Source organism: Pseudophryne corroboree, chromosome 1 (genome assembly GCF_028390025.1).
Source record: "Pseudophryne corroboree isolate aPseCor3 chromosome 1, aPseCor3.hap2, whole genome shotgun sequence".
NCBI lineage: Eukaryota > Metazoa > Chordata > Amphibia > Anura > Myobatrachidae > Pseudophryne > Pseudophryne corroboree.
Window position 1 is genome coordinate 332195781 of NC_086444.1, and position 20089 is coordinate 332215869.

At 50.4% G+C, this 20089-nt stretch overlaps 1 protein-coding gene across 4 annotated transcripts in view; it reads left to right on the forward strand.

The window, feature by feature from the left end:
• The window catches only part of PIWIL1 (piwi like RNA-mediated gene silencing 1), a 1090590-nt gene that overhangs the window by 496958 nt on the left and 573543 nt on the right, over nucleotides 1-20089 (forward strand). The gene's annotated exons all lie outside the window — the stretch shown is intronic.

Here is a 20089-nt window from a genome sequence, read left to right on the forward strand (position 1 = left end):
CTCTCTGTCCACCAGGATTCTGCGCTGGGTGGAAAATCACGTAAGCGTTCTGTCAGCGGTCTTCATCCCGGGAGTGGAATTGTGCCAGGTCAAGGGACCCTCAGGAAGTAGCGGTTGACGCCCTGGTGACACCGTGGGTGTTTCAGTCGGTCTGTGTGTTCCCTCCTCTTCCTCTCATCTCAAAAATTTTGAGAATCATAAGAAGAAAAAGAGTGCAGACAATACTCATTGTTCCAGATTGGCCTTGAAGGGCCTGGTATTTAGATCTTCAGGAAATGCTCACAGAAGATCCGTGGCCTCTTCCTCTCACGGAGGACCTTTTGCAGCAGGGGCCCTGCGTGTTCCAAGACTTACCGCGGTTACGTTTGACGGCATGGCGGTTAAACACCGAATCCTAGCAGGGAGAGGAATTCCGGAAGAAGTCATCCCTACTCTGATAAAGGCTAGGAAGGAGGTGACGGCGAAACATTTTCACCGTATCTGGAGGAATTATGTATCTTGCTGTGAAGACAAGAATGCTCCTACGGACATCTGGGCCGTTTTCTCCACTTTCTACAGACAGGAGTGGATATGGGCCTGAAGTTAGGCTTCATTAAGGTACAGATTTCGACCATATCGAATTTCTTTCAGAAGGAATTGGCTTCTCTTCCAGAAGTCCAGACTTTTGTAAAGGGAGTGCTGCACATCCAGCCTCCTTTTGTGCCCCCAGTGGCACCATGGGACCTTAACGTGGTCTTAAGTTTCCTGAAATCTCACTGGTTTGAACCGAAATTTCTCACTTGGAAGGTGGTCATGTTATTGGCCTTGGCATCTGAAAGGCGGGTGTCAGAGTTTGCGGCCTTGTCTCACAAGAGCCTCTATTTGATTTTCCATGTGGATAGAGCAGAGTTGAGGACTCAGCCTCAATTTTTGCATAAGGTGGTTTCTTCATTTCATATGAACAAACCTATTGTGGTGCCTGTGGCTACGGGCGACTTGGAGGACTCCAAGTCCCTGGATGTAGTCAGGGCCTTAAAAATTTATGTAGCCAGAACGGCTAGGGTTAGGAAAACAGAGGCTCTGTTTGTCCTGTATGCAGCCAACAAGGTTGGCGCTCCTGCTTCTAAGCAGACTATTGTACGCTGGATCTGTAGCACGATTCAGCAGGCTCATTCTACAGCTGGATTGCCGTTACCAAATTCGGTAAAGGCCCATTCCACTAGGAAGGTGGGCTCTTCTTGGGCGGCTGCCCGAGGCGTCTCGGCATTACAGCTTTGCCGAGCGGCTACTTGGTCGGGTTCAAACACTTTTGCAAAATTCTACAAGTTTGATACCCTGGCTGATGAGGACCTTGCGTTTGCTCAATCGGTGCTGCAGAGTCATCCGCACTCTCCCGCCCGGTTTGGAGCTTTGGTATAATCCCCATGGTCCTTACGGAGTCCCCAGCATCCTTTAGGACATAAGAGAAAATAAGATTTTAAACCTACCGGTAAATCTTTTTCTCCTAGTCCGTAGAGGATGCTGGGCGCCCGTCCCAGTGCGGACTAAATCTGCAAGACTTGTATATAGTTGTTGCTTACATAAGGGTTATGTTACAGTTGAGATCGGTCGCTGACTGATACTGTTTTTGTTCATACTGTTAACTGGTTGCGTGTATTCCAGGTTATACGGTGTGATTGGTGTGGGCTGGTATGAATCTTGCCCTTAGATTAACAAAATCCTTTCCTCATATTGTCCATCTCCTTTGGGCACAGTTTCTCTAACTGAGGTCTGGAGGAGGGGCATAGAGGGAGGAGCCAGTGCACACCCATACTAAAAGTTCTTTATAGTGCCCATGTCTCCTGCGGAGCCCGTCTATACCCCATGGTCCTTACGGAGTCCCCAGCATCCTCTACAGACTAGGAGAAAAAGATTTACCGGTAGGTTTAAAATCTTATTATCTCTTGGATTCCCGGTTTGTGCTTACACAGTAACACTTCACGGGGAGTTGTTGCTTGGGTTATTGCTGCTAAGAATTGTACCAGGTTGCCCAATATTGTGCTCATTATTATGTCAGCTACAAGAGGCAACGGAGCTGGGGCTTCTCCCACATTGCGTGGTGGCGATGCCATAAATGAGTTGGAGGAAAATCTGGCAGCAGAGAGTTCAGGTTTAGGGGGTTCCCTACCCCCCAGTGGGTTTGTAGCACCTGGGGGCAACAAATGACCCACCTTTGGCTACCTTTTCCACGCTGTTAAACACGCTTGTAACTAAATTGGCGCCCCCTGTGGGACCACCTGTGCCAATGCAGCAGTTTATGGTCCCAGCTATTAATCCGCCATGGGCAGATCCACTCAGTTACAGCAATTAAACCGGTCACTGACTAAATCGAAGTGTCACTCTAGCTTGCCTAAGACTAAGACGTCTTCTAAACGGGCCATTACCTCCTCCCAATCCACTGCTGTCCCAGACACGTCCTCTGAGGAGGATGGTGCATATACTGATCCCACAGACACTGACTCAGATGTTTCTGATGGGGAAGGGAAGTCATTGGTGGATGTCCCTGATTTGATTGAGGCATTTAGGCTTATTCTTCAGGTGTCTGATGATCCTGAGCCTGAGGCTGTCTCTAAAAAGCCAGATAGATTTAAACGTAAGAAGGTGGTTAAACAAGTTTTCTGCTTCGGGGTACACTGGGCTCCACAAGGAAAGACATAGGGGTGTAGCGTAAGATCTTGATCCGAGTCACCAACAGGCTCAAAAGCTTTGACTGTTCCCAGACTGCACAGCGCCGCCTCCTCTATAACCCCGCCTCCCTGCACAGGAGCTCAGTTTTGTAGTTGGTGCCGCAGATAGCAGGCACATAACAGAGGGGCTGCTCTAGGCAGCCCAAAGAAGAGCGTTTTGAGAAGAAAAGTGAAGACTTCAAGGGCTGCAACAGTGTGTACATGTCTAGTGACATTCACTGCTGCAGCTCCATCTCTCCCCAGCGGCGCTGTACACTCCCGAGACCTAGTTGCCGGGTAACTACAGCTGGAGGCTCTTGTTTTCTTCTAAAGTCAGACACACACGACGGGGGCTCTTCAGGATCGCGTGGCCGCGCTTCGGGAGGTGGTGAGTGGGTTCCGCTCGTGGGACCCGTACTTTATCGCGATCCGGCGCGGTCAGTGGGAGGCGGGCCGCGCGCCCTGGCGGTGGACACTGTGGCAGTACAGGCGATCCCACTAGATCACCAGGGCATGTGTGCAGGTCAGGTTTTCTCTCTAAACCTTTATACAAGTATCCCGCAGAATCCAGTGGTTTTGCCAGCAGAGGGGATAAGGCTTAGAACTGGAGCCCCTCCCCCAGCCCCAGGGCGCCATTTCCAGCAAATGTTCCCACCCTGGAGCTGCATATCTGTCTCTCCCTTACTCCCTGTCAGTGTTTGGGTGCCATTTCTCTCAGCTACACTGTTCCTGGGACCGCTTGGGCAAATCCTCCTTTGTAAAGCCGCCTGGTTGTCCGCGTTGTGACTTTACATGACACTTTAGTATTCTACATGTCAATTAGACAGTGTTAGTTAAGAAAGAGTGCACTTAGTCAGGGTTCTCTGGTACAAGTACCCTGTGATATACATCCAGTTCTTACTGTGCAGTGTTATATCTATTGACTTCATAGCTATATATATAAGCTGGTCCAGTGCAGTATTATTGTTAGTAATAACCTCTGCATTGTATAACTGTGACTATATGTGTGTTCATTAGCTTGCTGAGTAGTTTCCATTTCGTGTCTCTCACTCAACTTGCTATCCCTATATTCTATAACCTGAGGGGGCTTGGTGCGTCAGGTTTTATAATTATATAGGATTTCTCTGACGTCCTAAGTGGATGCTGGGACTCCGTAAGGACCATGGGAAATAGCGGCTCCGCAGGAGACTGGGCACAACTAAAGAAAGCTTTAGGACTACCTGGTGTGCACTGGCTCCTCCCTCTATGACCCTCCTCCAGACCTCAGTTAGAATCTTGTGCCCGGCTGAGCTGGATGCACACTAGGGGCTCTCCTGAGCTCCTAGAAAGAAAGTATATTTAGGTTTTTTATTTTACAGTGAGATCTGCTGGCAACAGACTCACTGCAGCGAGGGACTAAGGGGAGAAGAAGCAAACCTACCTAACAGGTGGTAGTTTGGGCTTCTTAGGCTACTGGACACCATTAGCTCCAGAGGGATCGACCGCAGGACCCGACCTTGGTGTTTGTTCCCGGAGCCGCGCCGCCGGCCCCCTTACAGAGCCAGAAGCAAGAAGTGTTCCGGAAAATCGGCGGCAGAAGACTTCTGTCTTCAACAAGGTAGCGCACAGCACTGCAGCTGTGCGCCATTGCTCCTCATGCACACCTCACACTCCGGTCACTGATGGGTGCAGGGCGCTGGGGGGGGGGGGGGTGAGGGGGGCGGCGCCCTGAGGGCAATATAAGATACCTTGGCTGGCAAATCATCACAATATATAGTCCCAGGGCTATATATGTGATAAATTACCCCTGCCAGAATCCATAAAAAAGCGGGAGAAAAGTCCGCCGAAAAAGGGGCGGGGCTATCTCCCTCAGCACACTGGCGCCATTTTTTCTTCACAGTGCAGCTGGAAGACAGCTCCCCAGGCTCTCCCCTGTAGTTTCAGGCTCAAAGGGTTAAAAAGAGAGGGGGGGGCACTAAATTTAGGCGCACTATATGTATACAAGCAGCTATTGGGGGAAAAATCACTCAGTTATAGTGTTAATCCCTGCATTATATAGCGCTCTGGTGTGTGCTGGCATACTCTCTCTGTCTCCCCAAAGGACTTTGTGGGGTCCTGTCCTCATTCAGAGCATTCCCTGTGTGTGTGTGGTGTGTCGGTACGGCTGTGTCGACATGTTGGATGAGGAATGTTACGTGGAGGCGGAGCAGAGGCCGATAAATGGGATGTCGCCCCCTGTGGGGCCGACACCAGAGTGGATGGATAGGTGGAAGGTATTAACCGACAATGTCAACTCCTTACATAAAAGGCTGGATGACGTAACAGCTGTGGGACAGCCGGCTTCTCAGCCCGCGCCTGCCCAGGCGTCTCAAAGGCCATCAGGGGCTCAAAAAACGCCCGTTACCTCAGATGGCAGACACAGATGTCGACACGGAGTCTGACTCCAGTGTCGACGAGGTTGAGATATATACACAATCCACTAGGAACATCCGTTACATGATCTCGGCAATGAAAAATGTGTTACACATTTCTGACATGAACCCAAGTACCACATAAAAGGGGTTTTATTTTTGGGGAGAAAAAGCAGCCAGTGTTTTGTTCCCCCATCAGATGAATGAATGAAGTGTGTAAAGAAGCGTGGGTTCCCCCGATAAGAAACTGGTAATTTCTAAAAAGTTACTGATGGCGTACCATTTCCCGTCAGAGGATAGGTCACGTTGGGAGATATCTCCTAGGGTGGATAAGGCGCTCACACGTTTGTCAAAAAAGGTGGCACTGCCGTCTTAGGATACGGCCACCTTGAAGGAGCCTGCTGATAAAAAGCAGGAGGCTATTCTGAAGTCTGTATATACACACTCAGGTTCTATACTGAGACCTGCATTTGCCTCAGCATAAATAGTGCTGCTGCAGCGTGGTCTGATACCCTGTCAGATAATATTAATACCCTAGACAGGGATAATATTTTGCTAACATAGAGCATATTAAAGACGTCGTCTTATATATGAAGGATGCACAGAGGGATATTTGCCGGCTGGCATCCAGAATTAATGCAATGTCCATTCTGCCAGGAGGGTATTAGAAACCTGGCAGTGGACAGGTGATGCTGCCTTTAAAGGGCACATGGAGATTCTGCCTTATAAGGGTGAGGAATTGTTTGGGGAGGGTCTCTGGGACATCGTATCCACAGCAACAGCTGGGAAGAAATTTTTTTACCTCAGGTTTCCTCACAGCCTATGAAAGCACCGTATTTTCAGGTACAGTCCTTTCGGCTTCAGAAAAGAGCAAGCGGGTCAAAGGCGCTTCCTTTCTGCACAGAGGCAAGGGAAGAAGGAAAAAGCTGCACCAGACAGCCAGTTCCCAGGATCAAAAATCTTCCCCCGCTTCCTCTGAGTCCACCGCATGACGCTGGGGCTCCACAGGTGGAGACAGGTGCGGTGGGGGTGCGTCTCGGGAACTTCGGGAACCAGTGGGCTTGCCCACAGGTGGATCCCTAGGTTCTGCAAGTAGTATCACAGGGGATACAGGCTGGAGTTCGAGGCGACTCCCCCTCGCCGTTACCTCGCATCAGCCTTGCCTGCTGCCCTCGGAGAAAGGGAGGTAGTATTGGTGGAAATTCACAAGCTGTACTTCCAGCAGGTGAAATCAAGGTACCCCTCCTTCAACAAGGCCGGGGTTACTATTCCAAAATGTTGTGGTACCGAAACCAGACGGTTCGGTGAGACCCATTCTAAAATTGAAATCCTTGAACACTTATATACGAAGGTTCAAGTTCAAAATGGAATCGATCAGGGCGATTATTGCAAGCCTGGAGAATTTCATGGTATCACTGGACATCAAGGATGCTTACCTGCATGTCCCTATTTACCCTCTTCACCAGGAGTACCTCAAAATTGTGGTACAGGATTGTCATTACCAATTCCAGACGTTGCCGTTGGTCTGTCCCCGGCACCGAGGTATTTACCAAGGTAATGGCCGAAATAATTATCCCGTACTTGGACGATCTCCTTATAAAGGCGAGGTCCAGGGAGCAGTTGTTCGTCGGAGTAGCACTATCTCGGGAAGTGCTACAACAGCACGGCTGGTTTCTGAATATTCCAAAGTCGCAGCTGGTTCCTACGACGCGTCTACTGTTCCTGGGTATGGTTCTGGACACAGAACAGCATAAAAAGGGTTTCTCCCGGAGGAGAAGTCCAAGGAGTTGTCGTCTCTAGACAGAGACCTCCTAATACAAATACAGGTGTCGGTGCATCAATGCACGCGAGCCCTGGGAAAGATGGTAGGTTCTTACGAAGAAATTCCATTCGCCAGGTCCCATGCAAGGATCTTCCAGTGGGATCTGTGGGACAAGTGGTCCGGGTCGCATCTTCAGATGCATCGGCGGATAACCCTGTCTCCAAGGGCCAGGGTGTCGCTGTTGCGGTGGCTGCAGAGTGCTCATCTTCTAGGGGGCCGCAGATTCGGCATACAGGACTGGGTCCTGGTGACCACGGATGCCAGCCTTCGAGGCTGGGGGGCAGTCACACAGGGAAGAAACTTCCAAGGCTATGGAAAAGTCAGGAGACTTCCCTACACATAAATATTCTGGAACTAAGGGCCATTTACAATGCCCTAAGTCAGGCTAGACCCCTGCTTCAACACCGGCCGGTGCTGATCCAGTCAGACAACATCACTGCGGTCGATCATGTAAACCGACAGGGCGGCACAATAAGCAGGATGGCGATGGCAGAAGCCACAAGGATTCTCCGATGGGCGGAAAATCATGTGTTAGCACTGTCAGCAGTGTTCATTCCCGGAGTGGACAACTGAGAAGCAGACTTTCTCAGAAGACACGACCTCCACCCGGGAGAGTGGGGACTTCATCCAGAAGTCTTCCAAATGATTGTACACCGTTGGGAAAGGGCACAGGTGGACATGATGGCGTCCCGCCTCAACAAACAGCTACAAAGATATTGCGCCAGGTCAAGGGACCCTCAGGCGATAGCTGTGGACGCTCTGGTAACACCGTGGGTGTACCAGTCGGTGTATGTGTTCCCTTCTCTGCCTCTCTTACCCAGGGTAATGAGAATAATAAGAAGGAGAGGAGTAAGAACTATACTCATTGTTCCGGGTTGGCCAAGAAGAGCTTGGTACCCAGAACTCCAAGAAATGATCTCAGAGGACCCATGGCCTCTGCCGCTCAGACAGGACCTGCTGCAGCAGGGGGCCTGTCTGTTCCAAGACGTACCGCGGCTGTGTTTGACGGCCTGGCGGTTGAACGCCGGATCCTGAAGGAAAAGGGCATTCCGGAGGAAGTTATCCCTACGCTATTTAAAGCTAGGACAGAAGTGAACGCAAACCATTTTCACCGCATATGGCGGAAATATGTTGCGTGCTGTGAGGCCAGGAAGGCCCCAAAGGAGAACTTTCAGCTAGGTCAATTTCTGCACTTCCTACAGTCAGAGGTGACTATGGGCCTAAAATTGGGTTCCATTAAGGTCCAGATTTCGGCTCTCGATTTTCTTCCAAAATAGAACTGGCTTCACTGCCTGAAGTTCAGACTTTTGTTAAGGGAGTGCTGCATAGTCAGCCCCCGTTTGTGCCTCAAGTGGCACCGTGGGATCTCAACGTGGTGTTGGATTTCCTGAAGTCGCATTGGGTTGAGCCACTTAAATCCTTGGAGCTATAATACCTCACGTGGAAAGTGGTCATGCTGTGGGCCTTGGCGTCGGCCAGGCGTGTATCAGAATTGGCGGCTTTGTCAAACAAAAGCCCTTATATGTATTTTATATGGATAAGGCGGAATTGAGGACTCGTTCCCAATTCCTTCCTACGGTGGTATCAGTTTTTCATGTGAACCAACCTATTGTGGTGCCTGCGGCTACTTGGGACTTGGAGGATTCCAAGTTACTGGACGTAGTCAAGGCCCTGAAAAGTATATGTTTCCAGGACGGCTGGAGTCAGGAAAACTGACTCGCTATTTATCCTGTACGCACCCAACAAGCTGGGTGCTCCTGCTTCTAAGCAGACTATTGCTCGCTGGATCTGTAGCACGATTCAACTTGCACATGCTGCGGCTGGACTGCCGCACCCTAAATCTGTAAAAGCCCATTCCACGAGGAAAGTGGGCTCCTCTTGGGCAGCTGCCCGAGGGGTCTCGGCTTTACAACTTTGCCGAGCTGTTACTTGGTCGGGTTCAAACATTTTTGCAAGAGTCTACAAGTTTGATTCCCTGGCTGAGGAGGACCTAGAGTTGCTCATTCGGTGCTGCAGAGTCATCTGCACTCTCCCTCCCGTTTGGGAGCTTTGGTATAATCCCCATGGTCCTTACGGAGTCCCAGCATCCACTTAGGACGTCAGAGAAAATAAGATTTTACTCACCGGTAAATCTATTTCTCGTAGTCCGTAGTGGATGCTGGGCGCCCATCCGAAGTGCGGATTGTCTGCAATACTTGTTTATAGTTATTGCTTAACTAAAGGGTTATTGTTGAGCCATCTGTTGAGAGGCTCAGTTATATTTCATAATGTTAACTGGGTATAGTATCACGAGTTATACGGTGTGATTGGTGTGGCTAGTATGAGTCTTACCCGGGATTCAAAATCCTTCCTTATTATGTCAGCTCCTCCGGGCACAGTATCCTAACTGAGGTCTGGAGGAGGGTCATAGTGGGAGGAGCCAGTGCACACCAGGTAGTCCTAAAGCTTTCTTTAGTTGTGCCCAGTCTCCTGCGGAGCCGCTATTCCCCATGGTCCTTACGGAGTCCCAGCATCCACTACGGACTACGAGAAATAGATTTACCGGTGAGTAAAATCTTATTTTTCACAAGATAAACTTTAATACGTATTTCTGCTGCGGGGTACACTGGGCTCCACAAGGATTGGACAATGGGGTGTAGAGTAGGATCTTGATCCGAGGCACCAACAGGCTCAATGGTTTGACTGTTCCCACATACACAGCGCCGCCTCCTCTATAATCCCTGCACAGGAGCTCAGTTTTGTAAGTTGGTGCTGCAGTCAGCATGCACTGAACAAAGGGGCTGCTCCAGGCAGCCCTAAGAAAAGCTTTTTATGAGGTAAAAAGTGAAGACTTCAAGGGCAGCAGTAGTGGTAAATGTCTTGTGACATTCACAGCTGCAGCTCCAGCTCTCCCCAGCGGCGCTGTACACTACCGAGCCCTGGTACCCGGGTACCTACAGCGGAGGCTCCGGTTTTCTTCACGTTAGACACACACGGTTGGGGCTCTCCAGGATCGCGTGGCCGCGCTTCGGGAGGTGATAAGTGGGTCCCGCTTGCGGGACCTGGTCTTTACCGCGATCCGGCGCGCGCTGGCGGTGGACACTGTGGATACAGGCGATCCCACTAGATCACCAGGGCATGGGCGCAGGTCAGGTTTTCTCTCTAAACCAATTCTTATATCGCCCACAGTACCCGGTGGTTTTGCCAGCAGAGGGGATAAGGCTTAGACCTGAAGCCCCTGCCCCAGCCCCAGGGCGCCATTTTTAGCAAGTGTTCCCGCCCTGGAGCTGCATATCTGTCTTTTCCTCACTCCCTGTCAGTGTCTGCGGCACCATTATCCCTTAGCTCAGTGTTCCTGGGACTACTTGGGCAAATCCTCCTATGTAAAGCCGCCTGGTTGTCAGTGCTGTGATTTTACATGACACTTAAGTATTCTACCTGCCTTTTTTAGTCAGTGTTCTTAAGAAAGAGTACATTTAGTCAGGGTTTTCTAGTACAATTACCCTGTGATATACATCCAGTTCTTACTGTGTACTGTTATATCATTTGTTATATAGCTGTGTAAGCTAGTCCAGTGCAGTATTATTTTCAGTAATAACCTCTGCATTGTACAAACTGTGACTATCTGTGTGTGCATTTGATAGCTGAGTGGTGTCCATTTCGTGTCTTTCACTCAACTTGCTATACCTATATTCTATAACCTGAGGGGGCTTGGTGCGTCAGGTTTTATCTAATATAGGATTTTCACAAAGATATACTGTATTACGTATTTTTCTCTGTGATTTAGTCACCATATCTCTCCTTTATCTCTGCTGGTGCTGACTACACTGCACAGGGTTTTGGGTTTAGAGATATAGGGGGTAATTCCAAGTTGATCGCAGCAGGATATTTTTTAGTAGTTGGGCAAAACCATGTGCACTGCAGTGGGGGCAGATATAACATTTGCAGAGAGAGTTAGATTTGGGTGGGTTATTTTGTTTCTGTGCAGGGTAAAAACTGTCTGCTTTATTTTTACACTGCAATTTAGATTGCGGATTGAACACACCACACCCAAATCTCTCTCTCTCTGCACGTTATATCTGCCTCCCCTGCAGTGCACATGGTTTTGCCCAACTGCTAAAAAATTTCCTGCTGCGATCAACTTGGAATTACCCCCATAGTGTTGCTAATAATTGTACAGTGTTACCTCATACTGCAAGATATATCATGTCTGCTTCTGAGGGTAACGGTTCTGGGGCTGAACACACTGCCGGTGTTGCTGAAGCCACAGACCCATATGAGTAGAATATAGCAGCTGCGGGCTCTGGTTCTGGGGGCTACTTGCCCCCCAGTGGGACTGTGGCAACGGAGGCACATACTGACCCACCGTTGGCCGCTTGATCCACGCTTCTGCATACGCGAGTTTATAAACTAACACCCCCTATGGGACCCCCAATGCCGTTACAACCGTATGTGGTCCCTGCAGCTAACCCGCCGTGGGCGGACGATTTATTTGCTCAGTTAAAGAAGTTGAACCAGTCCCTGACTACTAAAAAGTCTGACCATCGCTCGCCTAAGTCCAAGGGGTCCTCTAAGCGAGCGCTTGTCTCCTCACAATCCACTGCTGTCACTGACACCTCGTCTGATGAAGACGGCACGTATACTGACCCCACAGGTTCTGGCTCAGATACGGCTGATGGGGAGCGTAGTTCACATGTGGATGTTCCTGATCTTGTGGAGGCTATTAAATTAATTCTACAGATTACGGATGATCCCGAGCCATCCGTCACTCCTAAGAAACCAGATAGGTTCAAGCGTCAGAAGGTGGTTAAACAAGTTTTACCTCACTCTGACCACCTAGTGGATATATGTCAGGAACCCGGGGAAAACCCGGGTACGAAGTTTGTGCCTCACAAGAAGATGCTGGCTCACTATCCCCTCGCGCCAGAGCTCTCTAGGAATTGGGAAACGCCTCCTCCAGTGGACTCCTATGTGGCCAGGATGGTGGTTTCCTCAGCTCTCCCTGTCACTACCGTCACGTCTCTAAAAGAGCCTACGGATAAGCGTGTGGAGGGTTGTCTGAAAGCGATTTACACCCTCACGGGTGCTGCGCAAAGGCCCACTATTGCAGCTACATTGGCTGCCGAGGCTATTGAAGTGTGGGCCTTGGAGTTAGATACTGAAATCTCCTCTGACCATGCTAGACAATGCTTGTCATATATTGTCACAGCTTCTCGCTATATTAAAGAGGCAGCTTCTGATGCCGGTGTCCTAGCAGCCAAGGCCTCTACTACGTCAGTCCTGGCTCGCCGGATATTGTGGCTGAGATCCTGGTCTGTGGATCTGGACTCTAGAAAAACCCTGGAGGTACTCCCTTTCAAGGGAGATATTCTGTTTGGGGAGGACTTAAATAAGATAGTGGCTGACTTGGCTACTGCCAAAACTGCCTGTCTACCAAATACCGCTCCTTCTGTGTCGAAGGTTAAAGGTACGTCCTTTCGCCCTTCAGGTAAAGCAAAAGGTCAGGCGTACCACAAGCAGGCCCGCACTTCCAAACCTGGTAAGCCGAAGTCCAAAAGAGCCTGGGCTGCCCGTCAGCCAGCTGCCAAGACCGATAAGCCTGCCGCATGACAGGGCGGGCCTCCCCCTGGGGGACCCCAGGGTGGCGGGCTGGCTTCTAGGGTATACCCAGGAATGGTTGAAGACCACTTCAGATGCCTGGGTACGGGAAGTCGTCACTCGAGGTTACGCCATAGCCTTCAAAAGCCGACCCCCTCATCGATTTTGCCAGACAGACATCCCGTCGGACCAGACAAAGGCAAGCACACTGCATTCGGTGGTACAGACCCTCCTGGATACAGGAGTTGTAGTACAGGTGCCTCTTGCTCAGAGGGGCCGGGGGTACTATTCTCCACTGTTTCTAGTCCCGAAACCGAATGGGTCGTCCCGGCCCATTCTCAACCTCAAGGCATTGAACAAAGTTGTGAAGGTTTCCAAGATCCGTATGGAAACCCTTCGCTCTAAAGTTCTGGCCTTGGAACCTGGGGACTACATGGTCTCCCTGGATATACAGGATGCTTACCTGCATATTCCTATAGCAGCGTCACATCAGCAATACATGAGGTTCGCTATTGGCAACCTTCATTACCAGTTTCGGGCGTTACCTTTTGGTTTAAGAACGGCTCCGCGAGTTTTCACCAAAGTAATGGCGGTGATGACGGTGGTACTCTGCCGTCAAGGGGTCAGGATACTGCCGTACCTGGATGACTAGTTAATCCTGGCAAATTCCCCAGAACTTCTCCTGTGTCATCTGGATATGACGGTCCGGTTCCTACAAGCCCACGGGTGGCTCATCAACTGGAAGAAATCCTCCCTGGTCCCTGCTCAGAGCATGGTGCACCTAGGAGCGCTATTGGACACTCACAACCATCGGTTGTTCTTGTCTCAGGAGAAAGTGCTGAAGCTTCAGGACAGGATTCATTGCTTCCTTTCTCGTCCGCAAGTGTCGATACATTCGGCGATGCAGGTGCTTGGCCTCATGGTCTCAGCATTCGATATGGTGGAGTATGCTCAATTCCATTCTCGCCCCCTCCAGAGGCTGATTCTAGCCAAGTGGGACGGCCTGCCTCACCGGATCAGGTCTCACATGATCTCATTGACTCCGGAGTTCTGTCTTTCGCTACTTTGGTGGCTCCGGGACCAACGATTGTGCAGGGGCCGTCCCTTCTGGATAGCCAACTGGGTCCTGTTGACGACAGATGCCAGTCTTAAGAGTTGGCGCGGTGCTGGAGCAACACTCCCTTCAGGGTCGGTGGACCAAGGTGGAATCTCTCCTCTCGATCAACATTCTGGAATTGCGGGCGGTCTTCCAATGCTTTGAACCTGGCCCAGCATTTACTTCAGAACCGTCCTGTTCAAATACAGTCGGACAACGCCACCATAGTGGCTTACATAAATCATCAAGGCGGCACTCGAAGCCGTTTGGCAATGAAGGAAGTCTCACGGATTCTACGTTGGGCGGAACGCCATCTACCGGCCATATCGGCAATATTCATTCCGGGAGTTCTGAATTGGGAAGCGGACTTTCTCAGTCGTCAGGACGTCCATGCCGGCGAGTGGAGCCTCCATCCAGAAGTGTTTCAACTCCTAGTAGAAAAGTGGGGTCTTCCAGATGTAGATCTGATGGCGTCTCGACACAATCACAAGGTTCCGGTCTTCGGAGCAAGGGCGAGGGATCCTCAAGCAGCATTCGTGGATGCGCTGGCGGTGCCGTGGAGGTTTCGGCTGCCGTACGTGTTCCGTCCGGTGTCACTCCTGCCCAGGGTAATTCGGTAGTTCAAGCAAGAAAAAGGAATTTTGCTTCTCATAGCTCCGGCATGGCCCAGACGGCCCTGGTTCTCAGACCTGCAAGGCCTGTCGTCAGAGCGTCCACTTCTTCTTCCACAACGCCCAGACCTCTTCGTTCAGTGCCCCTGTGTCTACCAGGACCTGTCCCGGCTGTCTTTGACGGCGTGGCTCTTGAAGCTTCCGTCTTGAGGGCTAAAGGGTTTTCTGAGGCGGTCATTCAAACTATGTTGTGGGCCCGGAAACCGGCTTCTGCTCGGAATTGCCATAGGGTCTGGCATTCTTACTTTGGTGCGCATCTAACAATTATGACGCTTCCAAGTTTAGTACAGCAAAGTTGTTGGCCTTTCTTCAGCAGGGCCTGGACTTAGGCCTGCGTCTGGCCTCCCTCAAGGTTCAAATATCTGCCTTGTCGGTGTGGTTTCAGGGAAAGATTGCCACCTTACCTGATGTACATATCTTCACTCAGGGTGTGTTGCGTATCCAAACTCCCTATGTCCCGCCTGTGGCTCCTTGGGACTTGTCGGTGGTTTTGGAGGCGTTTCAAGAGTCTCCGTTTGAACCTCTTGGTTCAGCCGATCTTAAGTCGCTTTCCCTTAAGGTGGTGTTTCTGCTGGCTATTGCTTCAGCTAGAAGAGTGTCGGATTTGGGTGCCTTGTCTTGTAGTTCCCCATATCTGATGTTTCACCGTGACCGTGCGGTTCTTAGGACTCGTCCCGGTTATTTGCCTAAGGTGGCTTCTTCGTTCCACCTTACTCAGGTGATTTTGTTTCCGGCCTTTGTCTCTCCTGATTTGTCTCCCAAAGAGCGGTCTTTGGATGTGGTACGGGCTCTCCGTATCTATGTGAAGAGATCTGCTTCTGTTAGGAATCTGATTCTCTCTTTATTCTGTTTGGGTTTCACAAACGGGGCTGGCCTGCTCACAAGCAGACTTTGGCCAGATGGATTAGAATGGTGATTGCACATGCTTATGTGAAGGCTGGTTTATCAGCTCCTGCTCACATTACGGCCCATTCTACTCTGTCCGTGGGACCTTCTTGGGCGGCCCACAGTGGTGTGACCCTTAAACAATTGTGCAAGGCGGCTACATGGTCCTCAGTGAACACGTTCATAAGGTTTTATGCCTTCGATACTGCCGCTTCCCAGGATGCTTCCTTTGTACGCCGGGTTCTTGTGCCCGCTACATTGCGTCCCCTCCCATAAGGAACTGCTTTAGGACATTCCCAATGTCTATCCTTATAGAGCCCAGTGTACCCCGCAGCAGAAAACGAGATTTATGGTAAGAACTTACCTTTGTTAAATCTCTTTCTGCGAGGTACACTGGGCTCCACAAGGAGCCTACCCTGACACACTTAGCTTCTTTGGGTTGGTATGGCATTAGCCGCTGACACTTTCTCCTGGGGTGAAATTGTGATGTATGTGGCTACTAACTATTGTCGTCTTTTTTACCTGCTACTGCACTGGGCTGGTTAACTAAAAACTGAGCTCCTGTGCAGGGGGGCAGGGTTATAGAGGAGGCGGCGCTGTGCATTCTGGGAACAGTCAAAGCCTTTGAGCCTGTTGGTGCCTCGGATAAAGATCCTACGCTACACCCCAATATCTATCCTTGTGGAGCCCAGTGTACCTCGCAGAAAGAGATTTAACAAAGGCAAGTTCTTACCATAAATCTCATTTGTTCACCGTGACCGGTTGATTCTTAGAACGCGTCCGGGTTATCTACCCAAGGTGGTGTCTTCCTTCCACCTTAATCAGGAGATTGTGGTTCCCGCCTTTAGTTCTCCTGAGTTGTCTTCTAAAGAGCGGTCTTTGGATGTGGTACGTGCTCTCCGTATCTATGTGAAAAGAACTGCTTCCATTAGGAAGTTTGATTCTCTCTTTGTGCTGTTTCGATTTCACAAACGTGGCTGGCCTGCTAACAAGCAGACCCTGGCCAGATTGATTAGAATGGTGATTGCACATGCTTATGTACAGGCTGGTCTGCCAGCTCCTGCTACCATCACAGCCCATTCTACTCGGTCTGTTGGACCTTCTTGGGCGGCCCGCCGTGTTGCGACCCTTGAACAATTGTGCAAGGCAGCTACGTGGTCCTCAGTGAACATGTTCATAAGGTTCTATGTCTTTGTTACTTCCACCTCCCAGGATGCTTCCTTTGGACGCCGGTTTCTTGTGCCCGCTGCAGTGCGTCCCCTCCCATAAGGAACTGCTTTAGGACATTCCCGATATTAATCCTTGTGGAGCCCAGTGTTCCCCTCAGCAGAAAACGAGATTTATGGTAAGAACTTACCGTTGTTAAATCTCTTTCTGCGAGGTACACTGGGCTCCACAAGGCGCCCACCCTGACGCACTGGGCTTCTTTGGGTTGGTATGGCATTAGCCGCTGACACCCTCTCCTGTAGTGAGTGTGTGGTGTTTGTGGTTACTAACGTTTGTCGTCTCTGGTACCTGCTACTGCATTGGACTGTTAAACGAAACTGAGCTCCTGTGCATGGAGGTGGGGTTATAGAGGAGGCGGCGCTGTGCATCTTGGGAACAGTCAAAGCTTTGAGCCTGTTGGTGCCTCGAATCAAGATCCTACTCTACACCTAGATGTTAGTCCATGTGGAGCCCAGTGTACCTCGCAGAAAGAGATTTAGCGACGGTAAGTACTTACCATAAATCTTGTTTTTTACACTGCAATTTAGATTTCAGTGTGAACACATCCCACCCAAATCTAACTTTCTCTGACGTCCTAGTGGATGCTGGGAACTCCGTAAGGACCATGGGGAATAGCGGCTCCGCAGGAGACTGGGCACAAAAAGAAAAGCTTTAGGACTACCTGGTGTGCACTGGCTCCTCCCCCTATGACCCTCCTCCAAGCCTCAGTTAGATTTTTGTGCCCGACCGAGCTGGGTGCAATCTAGGAGGCTCTCCTGAGCTTCTTAGGAAAAGTTAGTTTTAGGTTTTTTATTTTCAGTGAGACCTGCTGGCAACAGGCTCACTGCATCGAGGGACTAAGGGGAGAAGAAGCGAACCTGCCTGCTTGCAGCCAGCTTGGGCTTCTTAGGCTACTGGACACCATTAGCTCCAGAGGGACCGAACACAGGCCCAGCCTCGGAGTCCGGTCCCAGAGCCGCGCCGCCGGCCCCCTTACAGAGCCAGAAGCAAGAAGAGGTCCGGAAAATCGGCGGCAGAAGACATCAGTCTTCACCAAGGTAGCGCACAGCACTGCAGCTGTGCGCCATTGCTCCTCATGCACCACACACTCCGGTTACTGATGGGTGCAGGGCGCTGGGGGGGGGGGGCCCTGAGCAGCAATATAAACACCTTGGCTGGCTAAATTACATCACATATAACCCCCAGGGCTATATGGATGTATATTAACCCCTGGCAGATTCCGAAAAAAAGCGGGAGAAAAGTCCGCCGAGAAGGGGGCGGAGCCTATCTCCTCAGCACACTGGCGCCATTTTCCCTCACAGCTCCGCTGGAAGGACGTCTCCCTGACTCTCCCCTGCAGTCCTGCACTACAGAAAAGGGTAAAACAAGAGGGGGGGGGCACTAATTAGGCGCAGTATAATATACACAGCAGCTATAAAGGGAAAAACACTCTGTTTGGTGTTATCCCAACATATATATAGCGCTCTGGTGTGTGCTGGCATACTCTCCCTCTGTCTCCCCAAAGGGCTAGTGGGGTCCTGTCCTCTATCAGAGCATTCCCTGTGTGTGTGCTGTGTGTCGGTACGACTGTGTCGACATGTATGAAGAGGAAAATGATGTGGAGGCGGAGCAATTGCCTGTACTGGTGATGTCACCCCCTAGGGAGTCGACACCTGAGTGGATGAGCTTATGGAAGGATTTACGTGAAAGTGTCAGCTCTTTACAAAAGACAGTTGATGACATGAGACAGCCGGCTACTCAGCTGGTGCCTGTCCAGGCGTCTCAAAGACCATCAGGGGCTCTAAAACGCCCGCTACCTCAGATGGTAGATACAGACGCCGACACGGATGCTGACTCCAGTGTCGACGATGAAGAGACGAATGTGACTTCCAGTAGGGCCACACGTTACATGATTGAGGCAATGAAAAATGTTTTACACATTTCTGATAGTACAAGTACCACTAAAAAGGGTATTATGTTTGGTGAGAAAAAACTGCCTGTAGTTTTTCCTGCTTCTGAGGAATTAAATGAAGTGTGTGATGAAGCGTGGGTTTCTCCCGATAAAAGACTGATAATTCCTAAAAAGTTATTGGCCTCATACCCCTTCCCGCCAGAGGATAGGGCACGTTGGGAAACACCTCCTAGGGTGGATAAAGCGCTCACACGCTTGTCAAAACAGGTGGCACTACCGTCTCCGGATACGGCCGCCCTTAAGGAACCTGCTGACAGAAAGCAGGAGAATATCCTAAAATGTATATACACTCACACGTTTGTTATACTGCGACCAGCAATCGCCTCAGCCTGGATGTGCAGTGCTGGGGTGGCTTGGTCGGATTCCCTGACTGAAAATATTGATACCCTGGATAGGGACACTATATTACTGACTATAGAGCATTTAAAAGATGCATTTTTATATATGCGTGATGCACGGAGGGATATTTGCCGACTGGCATCAAGAGTAAGTGCGCTGTCCATATCTGCCAGAAGAGGGTTATGGACGCGGCAGTGGTCAGGTGATGCTGATTTCAAAAGGCATATGGAAGTATTACCTTATAAAGGGGAGGAGTTATTTGGGGTAGGTCTATCGGACCTGGTATCCACGGCAACTGCTGGGAATCCACATTTTTACCCCAGGTAGCCTCTCAACATAAAAAGACGCCGTATTATCAGGCGCAGTCCTTTCGGGCCCATAAGGGCAAGCTGGCGAAAGGCTCCTCATTTCTGCCCCGTGGCAGAGGGAGAGGAAAAAGGCTGCAGCAAACAGCCAGTTCCCAGGAACAGAAGCCCTCTACCGCTTCTGCCAAGTCCTCAGCATGACGCTGGGGCTCTACAAGCGGACTCAGGCACGGTGGGGGCCCGTCTCAAGAATTTCAGCGCGCAGTGGGCTCACTCACAAGTGGATCCCTGGATCCTTCAAGTGGTATCTCAGGGGTACAAATTGGAATTCGAGGCGTCTGCCCCTCGCCGTTTCCTAAAGTCTGCCTTACCGACGTCTCCCTCCGACAGGGAGGCGGTATTGGAAGCCATTCACAAGCTGTATTCACAGCAGGTGATAATCAAGGTACCCCTCCTGCAACAGGGAAAGGGGTATTATTCCACGCTGTTTGTGGTACCGAAGCCGGATGGCTCGGTGAGACCTATTCTAAATCTAAAATCTTTGAACACTTACATACAGAGGTTCAAATTCAAGATGGAGTCACTCAGAGCGGTGATCGCGAACCTGGAAGAAGGGGATTATATGGTGTCTCTGGACATCAAGGATGCTTACCTCCATGTCCCAATTTACCCTTCTCACCAAGGGTACCTCAGGTTTGTGGTACAGAACTGCCACTATCCGTTTCAGACGCTGCCGTTTGGATTGTCCACGGCGCCCCGGGTCTTTACCAAAGTAATGGCCGAAATGATGATACTCCTTCGAAGGAAGGGAGTTTTAATTCTCCCTTACTTGGACGATCTCCTGATAAGGGCAAGATCCAAGGAACAGTTGGTAGTCGGAGTAGCACTGTCTCAAGTAGTGCTGCGGCAGCACGGTTGGATTCTCAATATCCCAAAATCGCAGCTGATCCCGACGACACGTCTTCTATTCCTAGGGATGATCCTGGACACAGTCCAGAAAAAGGTGTTTCTCCCGGAAGAGAAAGCCAGAGAGTTATCCGAGCCTGTCAGAAACCTCCTAAAACCAGGTCAAGTATCAGTGCACCAATGCACAAGGGTCCTGGGAAAAATGGTAGCTTCCTACGAAGCAATCCCATTCGGCA